The 9,143-nt window shown below is 55.9% G+C and overlaps 1 long non-coding RNA gene across 2 annotated transcripts; it reads left to right on the top strand.

Moving 5' to 3' along the window:
* Positions 1 to 2,285: 2,285 nt before the first annotated feature.
* On the top strand, positions 2,286 to 5,201 carry LOC112815566 (uncharacterized). Of its 2 annotated transcripts, none has more exons than XR_012377396.1 (3): positions 2,286 to 2,362; positions 3,369 to 3,496; positions 5,146 to 5,201. It is a non-coding gene; the product is annotated as an uncharacterized lncRNA (long non-coding RNA). The 2 variants fall into 2 exon arrangements; XR_012377395.1 differs by lacking the exon at positions 5,146 to 5,201 and adding an exon at positions 4,842 to 4,860.
* The last annotated feature ends 3,942 nt before the right edge of the window (positions 5,202 to 9,143 follow it).

The raw sequence follows: 9,143 nt of genomic DNA on the forward strand, positions 1-9,143 counted from the left end.
AACAGACATGTCACCAAAATATATATATGGTAGGCAAATAAACACCTATGAAGATGCTCAATATCATTAATCATTAGAGAAATCCAAAATGAAGTCTACGGCCATACCACACTGAACGTGCCCGATCTCCTCTGATCTCGGAAGCTAAGCAGGGTCGGGCCTGGTTAGTACTTGGATGGGAGAAATCCAAAATGAAGCCATAGTAAGATAACACTACATGGTTATTAATACGACTAAAATACTTTTTTTCAATGACAATGTTAAGTCCTGGTGAGAATGCATAATATGGAATTCTTGTGATCCTAGTTTGGCAGTTCCTTACCGTACGGCCCAGCCAGCCCACTCCCAAGTGGGAAGAAAAGAAAACATACATCTGCACAAAAACTTATATGCAAATGTTCACAGCTTTATTTCATAATCTCCTCAAAATATAAGCAACTCAAATGTTCACAACTGGTGAATGGATAAACAAATTGTGGTCTATCTATACCATAAGGTAGTACTCCGCAATCAAAAGAAACAGGCTACTTATACACTCAACAACATGGACTGAATCTCAAAGGCATCACGCTGAGTGGAGAAGTCCTACTCAAAAGCCAATACACCCGATGACGTTGTTTGTGAGGCATTCTGGAGAAGGCAAAACAGACTGAGACAGAAAACACACTAGGGATGGGACGGGATGAGAGGAGGCCAAGGGGTCAGCTACAAAGGGAGCACAGAGGGACTTTGGCTGTGGGGCCATATACCATGTCTCGATTGTGGGGGTGGATGTGTGGCTTTATGTATTTACCAAAGTTCATAGAATGGGATAACTGAAAAGGGTGGATTTCATTGTATGTACATTCTACCATAGTAAACCTGATGCTAAAAAAAGATCAATCAGAGTATTTTATCCCTCTGTTTATCACCCTCTGCTGCTTCCTATCTCAACATCTGCTCCCTGCAACCCCTCACGCCCACCCCCTGCTCAGTGAGCCTTGCCTTCCTGGCTGGCTGTGTGACACACCAAGGCCTTTGCACCCCCTGGTCCTTTTTTGACTTCGGGTTCTTACACACACACCACATTCTCATGAGACCTTTCCTGACTACCCTGTCCAAAATTTCAGCCCTCCTAATATTTCTCATCGCTCTCTACTTAAGCTTTTTCTGCACCCAACACACTAGGTTTTGAACTTACTGCTACTTTATTGTTGAGTCAAGACACATGGTGCCACGAAGGTGGCTCCTTTGCTTTTGTTCCATCACCTAGAATAGTCCCTGGCATGGGAGGATGCTCACTTGATGGTTTTGAATGGCTGGATGAACAGCTGGACCGCCACTATATCCCTTCTCCACTCCCAGGGCCCACGCACACAGGCCTCTGTCTCTGCACGTGCCCATCAGGGATGCTCTGACAGCCGCCATGGCCGTGCTTCTCCCTGCCCTGCCCTTTCTCCTGTCACTGTCCTTGCCCCATTTCCCCTCACACCACACCTCTCCCTGACAGCTCCCCCAGGGGGCCCATGAGACAGCTCCTAACATCTCTCTTCCCCTCCACACCCTTGTCCTGCCCCAGCTGGCACCAAGCAGCATCAGTGTGATGCAGAGTTGAGGAAGGAGATTTCCTCTGTGTGGGCCAATCTGCCCCAGAAGACCCTGGATTTACTGGTGCCACCCCATAAACGTAAGTGAGGGCAAGAAATTCTCCTTGTTCACCCCCCTTTTGTGTCCCACCCAAAGGCAGAGCCAGGAGGCCTGGGCCAGGGTGACCTCATCAATACTCTAGACTTAGTTTCCACCTGCAGGGAGAACGGTCTTACCAATGGGTGCATAGGGACTGTGGGAACGGATTCCCTGGGCTTCATTCTGTTGGCCACAGTCACCCACGTTCCTGATGGTGGTGTATACTTAAAAAAATCCAGAGAACAGCAGGGAGACTCCTACAGTTAGAGATGAGGTGCTTAAAGATTATACCCCACATCCACTTCATTGGGAGGAGATGGAGGGCCCTGTGGAGAATCAGTACAGCTCCAGAAGACAAGTACTCAGTGTCCAAAGATGCAACTTCAGCCAAGGCCTGTGCCCTTCCCTGAGCATGTCCAGGAGTCCTTGTGGTGGAGGCTCTTACCTTGCCTCCCACCTCCCCTTCCTCCTCCACACTCTGTTCCCTTGCCCCCCACCTCCTCTTCCTCCTCCATGCTCTGTTCCCTTACCCCCCACCTCCCCTTCCTCCTCCACACTCCACACTCTGTTTTCTCTCCCTCCAGCCGATGAGATGACCGTAGGAAAGGTGTATGCAGCTATGATGATATTTGACTTCTACAAACAGAACAAGACCCCAAGAGACCAGATTCACCAGGCCACGGGAGGCCTGTCCCAGGTACCGAGTTCCAGGATTTCCAAGAAGTAAACCCCAGACTCTGGCACCCATCAGTTGTTTTGATGGCAGAGGAAACCCACATCCTTCCTGGGGATTGCACAGCGGGAAAAGGAAGATGAGAGGTTCTTACTGTAGCCTCACTCTCCGGCCCCAAAGTCAGAAACTACATACAGCCTGTATGCTTTCCAACGGCGGGTCTCTTGCTGGTAATGGGGGCCCCCTGACTTGGAGACATAGTGTTCAGGAGCAATAGACAAGGGGCTGAGGACATGTTCCCTGGAGATACCACTGTTTTAAGTGGTAGAAGAAAGAAGTTTGAAGAATATTTGAGGAGGTTGTTTGGGGAGGTTCGGGGAGAACCTGATTACCGTGCACACTGGCAGGGACCGGAGAGAATCAGACTGATGGTTCCAGGGTCATGATTTCTTCCACTCATGACTCTGACTGGGCTGGTTTGGGGCCCCATCTTCCTGAGGTCATCCTTCAAAGATAACAACTTTCCCACACAGCCAAACCATCAGTGACCATACTTAGACTGTCTAGAAAGTTGCCTGGTATTCGGAGCTTACAGGGACATTCACCCATCATGGGATGGGAAGTATCTGATGCCCACACCACATCCCCCGTTCCCCTGTCTGTTGCAGACACCCATCAGTGCCCGCCCCGCCACCCCCGAGCCCTGAAATGTCCTTAGAATTCTGCTCAGTCTGGGGCTCATGCAGCCTCTACCCATCAAACCAAGTTGATGATGAGATGAAATCTTTTTACCATTTGTAATTGGATGAGGTCCCCAGATTTTGTCGGTAGGGAAACTGAAGCTCCAAGAAGTGAAATGACTTCCTGATGTCACTCACAGGCCAGGTTGGGAGTAAGCCCCCGCCTACCTACTATGTAGGGCTGAGGCAGGGCAAAGGAGCACCAACCCATGCTGTGGGGTCAGGCCAGGTTTCTGCCACACATGTCTCTGCCCTTAGATCTCTTCCTCTTCCTTGCGTCCCTTCTACAGATGGGCCCTGTGTCCCTGTTCCACCCTCTGAAGGCCACGCTGGAGCAGACACAGCCGGCTGTGCTCCGAGGAGCCCGGGTTTTCCTTCGGCAGAAGAGCTCTGCGTCCCTCAGCAACGGGGGGCCCGTGTGAGTACCTGGCCAGGGTGCAAGGTGCACGGAGGAGGCAGGACTCCTGGTTTCTCCCCCTCCCAGAGGGGTTCCCTGTAGGCTGTGCTGCAAGACATGGAGCCCTCAGGTCCCATCACCACTTTGGGAGACTGGCCTCTCTGTTCCATCCCGTTCCCACCTTCCCCCAAATGATTCCCCGCGGATGCTGCCTGAAAGCTTGTGCAGGAGGGCTGCTGGAGTGGTCCATGGTGGACTCCAAAGCTAATTTCCGAAAGGTTACACGGGTGCCTCTGGTGGCACCGAGGTCAGTGGATTTAGGCAGTTGGTTCCCACTGTCACCTCCCATTGTGCGTGCCCATTTCACTTTCCGGTGAGCGGCCTCTGCCTCCGCTTCCTCACTGTCCGTTGAGAAATGATTTGTTTCAACCCCATTCTGTTGACGGCCTGTGTGTGTCTAGACTTCCTAACTCCTCTAAGATATTTTTCCTCAGATCTCCACTCCAGTAGTGATTTCTGAAGCAACTGTATTTTGTAGACAAATTGGTAACGTCCTTGTTACCTAACCCCTAACTCTTGCCACAATAATTCTTGGTAATAAACCACCCGAAACCAAGTGTCGTGAACTAACAGTCACTTACCTGTCTTGCACCGTGTTTCGCTGAGGGGTGGTAGCAGGCAGGCTCCTCTCCGCCACCCCCTCAGGGCCAGCAGGGTCCCACGTCTGCTAACACCCTATTGGCTAAAGGAAGTCATTGGCTGTGCCCAAAGAGGGGGGCCTGTGCTCTGCCTCATCCAGCAAGGGCTAAGGTGTGGGGCCTGGTACCAGGCTGGGCACAGCATGCATGTTTTGGGCTCCTGATTTCCTCCTCATCTGTACATGTTTGGATGTTCTTTTCTGAAGCCTGGTTGTGGGTCTTGGACTGTTAATCAGGTAGGTTTTCCTGAGTACTACACTGCCCCTAATGTAGTGGCCAGGGCCTGCTGTGCACCAAGGTAGACAGGATGTCCGCACTCTGCGTCATGCATGCTGTGCACATGTGGCCTCCCACTACTCCTGGGAGGCCCTGTCTAGGGCCGAGGAACCTGCCGGGTGACCAGGAAGCGGTGGGCCCAGACCACCCTCGGACTCATGTCCGGGGGCCCTCTCTGCCCATCTGCTCTGAGCCCTGGTACTGGGTCCACATCCCTTGCTGTGTGGCCACTTGAGAGCCTGTACATGAAGGGCCTCACACGTCAGGGCTGCTTCTAACCCACAGTAGAAGGGGCCAGTATAGGTTCCTGGCAGGTTGGAGCCAGGTCCTTGATGGGCATTCCATGACCCACAGACCTCTGAGCCAACAGCACAATCCTCTCTTCTCTACAGACAAACCCAGGAGAGTGGCATCAAGGGGTCTGGTTCCTGGGGTACTCAGAGGACACAGGAGTTACCCTATCAGGCAAGGAAACCCCTGGAGCATGGCCACTCTACAGAGATCACAGTTGTGCAGCCAGGAAAACCGGTGAGGGCTCCCAGGGCTGGGGAGTCAGGCTGGGGATGGGGATGAGATAAGGATTGGGGTGAGACAGGGATGGTGGGAGATGGCAGGAATGTGGCGGGGAGCCCAAGATGGGGGAGAAGGTGAGAGTGCGGTGGGGGCTGGTGTGACTGCGGGCTGCTATATGCCCAGGCTGTGGATGTCCAGATGCAGAGCATGGTCCTGAGAGGTCCTGACGGGGAGCCCCAACCTGGACTGGAGAGCCAGGGACGAGTGGCCTCCATGCCTCACCCGGCTGCAGAGACTCAGGTGGGTGGTCAGGGTCATGGGAGGGTGGGGGAGTGGGGGATGAGGAGACCTGGCTTGGAGAGGGCTTGTGTCCTGCGTGAGGGCTCCCTACCTGCACTGCAGCCTGGATAACGTCAGCCCTGTTGGGAGCTCCCAGGATGATGGTCTCAAGAGGTGCAGCCAGAGTCCTCGGAGGCCTGCCAAGAATCCCCACCACCCACCTGTGCTCAGCCTCCTGCTGTGGCCCTGGGACTTCCATCTCCCAGCCCAGTGTCCCTGACCCAGACTCTCCCTCTCTCTAGGACATCCCTCTCCCACGCCAGCCTGCATTGCCCCCCCGGCCCCTCCCCCCGCCATGCACACGGTTCCTCACAGCTTGGTCCTCCCTTTTCCCCATTGATGCTCTGGGGATGACCTGCCCTGTTCTTTTTTTTTTTTAAGATTTTATTTATTTTATTTGAGAGAGAGAATGAGAGGGATAGAGCACATGAGAGGGGGGAGGATCAGAGGGAGAAGCAGACACCCTGCTGAGCAGGGAGTCCGATGCGCGACTCGATCCTGGAACTCCAGGATCATGACCTGAGCCAAAGGCAGTCGCTTAACCAACTGAGCCACCCAGGCGCCCGACCTGCCCTGCTTCTTCTCTGGACTCTGGAGGCGGCACCACCTCCATCCACTGCTCCTTTGGGGATGCTTTGTGTACCGAGCAGGAAGCTCCAGGGCAAGGGGGCTGTGGGCCCATTCACAAGGACTCAGAGAGGGGCCTGCAGACCTGAAGCTGTGTCAGGGGGCCCTGCTTTCACGTCCTGGGATAGTGAGGGGATTTAGAGGGGCATGTCCTCCAGCCGGGGACATTCAGTGTTTGCCTGGGCGTGGCCCTGTCCCTGCCGCCTTTTGTGGTTCCTAGTTCTGCACATTCCAAATGACTTCATTCTCTAAACTTGTCTCTGCCTAACATTGGTGGTGGCTCCCGCCCTCTTCCCCTTCCTGAGCCTGGCCGGTTGGGCGGCCAGCTTGAGGACGCCGAGTGGAGGCTGTGGGTCAGCTCTCCTTGGACGGCCCCTTTCCACAGGTCTCGATTTCAGCCCAGGGCTGGAGCCCCATGGCCCTGGCCCTGCAGAGCCATCACACGCAGCCACCCCTCAGGGTTCTCCCAGCCAGGCCCGCAGCCTCCCTCTTCCTGGCATCCTCCCTGTACCCCAGGGACAGTGAGGCCAACAGCTCTCTGGGCCCCGCTGGCAGAGACGGACAGCACCTTGTGCAGTGTGCTCTGGGAGAAAGGGTGGGCCTGGGTGGGGAAGAGCTTTCTGGGGAGAGGGAGGGGCCTGGTGGTTCCTGAACCCCAGGCCTTCAGTGCCGGCCTGGAGCCTGCCCCAGGCCCCTCTCTCAGACTGTGTGCCAACCCACATCCCACCCGCAGCCAGGCCCCAACGCCAGCCCCAAGAAGTGCTCCATCTCCACACTGGCGCCCCAGCATCCCCACGTGGCTCATCTCTGCAGCGCTGCCCTGGACCGTGCCCCAGCCAGCCAGGCTGCGCTCCATTACCACCACCGCTGCCATCGCCGCAGGGACAGGAAGCAGAAGTCCTTGGAGAAGGGGCCCAGGCTATCCTCAGACAAAGATGGCAGGGCGTGCGGGGGTCCCACCTATGGCCAGGGCCTGAGGCATTCCTTTCTGTGCCTCCACCATCCAAACGGCCCTGAGTTTGGGGCTGTGAGTCCCAGGTCTGGAGACCAGGCAGGATCACCCACGCACCTCAGCTCTCCCCCTGGGTCCCCCTGCTGGCCCTGTGGACCGGATCTGGGCTGGGGGTCTTTCTCCCCACCTGGCTCACTGTGCTGACTTCCCCTCTTCCTGACCATCACCCAGCAGTGCTGCAGTGCCAGGCCCACCCCCAGGAGAGGGGCCCCCAGGCTGCCGGAGGGAGCACAGACAGGAGCGGGGCCGATCCCAAGAGCGGAGGCAGCCCTCTTCCTCTTCCTCGGAGAATCAGTGTTTCTACTCCTGTGACCGCTTTGGGGGCCGGGAGCCCTCAGAGCACAAACCCTCCCTCAGGATCCACCCCACGTCACCAACAGCTGGGCAGGAGCCAGGACCCTGAGACCAATAATTCAGGACCCCCCTCACTGCCCCTCCTTACGAGCCCCCCCCCCACCATGCTCCGAAACCTCCTTCATGTCCTGGTTCCCAGGCCCGAGTCTCCGCTCCTCCCCTCCCTTGCTCCATTCCTCCCGCACCAGCCCGATCCTCCCCTCCCAACTGCCCTGGACTGGCCTCTGGTCGCCCTTCTCCCTGAGCTGTGCCTTTCCCTTTGTTACCCACTGTTCCCCAACCACCTCCCCAGGCCTACCGGCACCAGCGGCTTTCTCCCCGCCACCACACACGCTACGGTTCCCCTCCCAGGGTGCCTGCTTCTCTCCATGCCTCACCCCCCACCTCCATGGTTCTCACCTGCATTGGCCTCTGGTCTGGGACTTTGATTTTTTTTTCTCTGTTTTATTTTCTTGTAGGGTGTTGGTTCAGTGAATGGGAGCCCCTTGTTGTCAACATCCGGTGCTAGCACCCTTGGCCATGGTGGGCGGAGGCAAATCCCCCAGACTCTGCTGGCCCCCCGTCCCAGTGTCACCTACAAGACGGCCAACTCTTCGCCTGTCCACTTTGCTGGGGCACAGGCAAGCCTCCCCACCTTTTCCCCGGGCCAGCTTAGCCGTGGCCTTTCCGAACACAACGCTCTGTTTCAGAGAGAACCCCTCAGCCAGCCCCTGGCCGCCGGCTCTAGGATCGGCTCTGACCCTTACTTGGGGCAGCATCTGGACAGTGAGGACACTGCCTGCACCCAGCCCGAGGACACGCTGAACTTCTAGGAGGCTGTGGCCACCAACTCAGGCCGCTCCTCCCGGACTTCCTATGTGTCCTCCCTGACCGCCCAGTCGCACCCCCTCCGCCGCATGCCCAACGAATACCACTGCACTCTGGGGCTCAGCTCAGGCGGCCGGGTACGGCATAGCTACCACCACCCCGACCAAGACCACTGGTGCTAGCCACACCTCCGCTTCACACCTGCTCAGTGGGCGCGTTCCAGCCAATGAGTTTTATCATCCATGCTGGGCTCCCAGGGATGCACAGGGGCAGCAGCCCCTGGGAGGAGGATCCCTGCCTTTGGGGCCAGCTGGGGGGAAGCCCCGTGGCTCCCCCCCACACCCTCGCCCCCACCTCCTCTTGCGCACTGGACCAATTCCTAAAGCCCTTTCTGAGAGGGACGTGGCTCTCTCTGTCCCCTTGTATGCTGCCTACTTGGGTCTCGTACCACAGACCCTACACGGGAAGTCGCTGCATGTGCTGAGTGGGACCCTGTCAGTCTGAATCCTGTGTGATGGCTCCCAGCGTCTGGGGGGTGTGCCTGGGCCACTTTTAGGAGGTCTGGATCTGGTAGAGATCATCCTTTATCCTCGTGTGTGGTGCGGATCGCGGCATGTTTACATGCCTAGCCAGATAAGACAGAGTTGATGGTCAACCGCAGTAGCCTCGGGAGCCCGGCCTGTGGCTCCTTGCATTCTTGTCAGCGCCCACAAACACAAAAAGATCCGGCATGTCTCTTTGTACCTGAAACAGCAGGTGGACACCAGAAATACACTCACACATTCTCTGTCCTCTCCCAGATGCTGTCAACCTTGACAGGGACCAAATCTGGAAAACATTCTTGCTGTTGGTTTTGGTTTTTAATCGAAACACCCTTCCCTCTTTTGTCAATTCCATATACTTGAACTAGAAAGAAGAGAAAAACAGAAAAATGGGGAAGGAAATAGTAACAGAACTTAAAAAATTCCAACCTGTAGGAAGCTCTCAGGTCTTTGGTGTGTGTGTGTGTGTGTGTGTGTGTGTGTGTGTGTGTGTGTGTGTG

This window comes from Callorhinus ursinus, unplaced genomic scaffold (assembly GCF_003265705.2).
Source record: "Callorhinus ursinus isolate GAN/ISIS: 27379988/994484 unplaced genomic scaffold, GSC_fseal_2.0 scaffold710, whole genome shotgun sequence".
NCBI classification, from domain to species: Eukaryota; Metazoa; Chordata; class Mammalia; order Carnivora; family Otariidae; genus Callorhinus; species Callorhinus ursinus.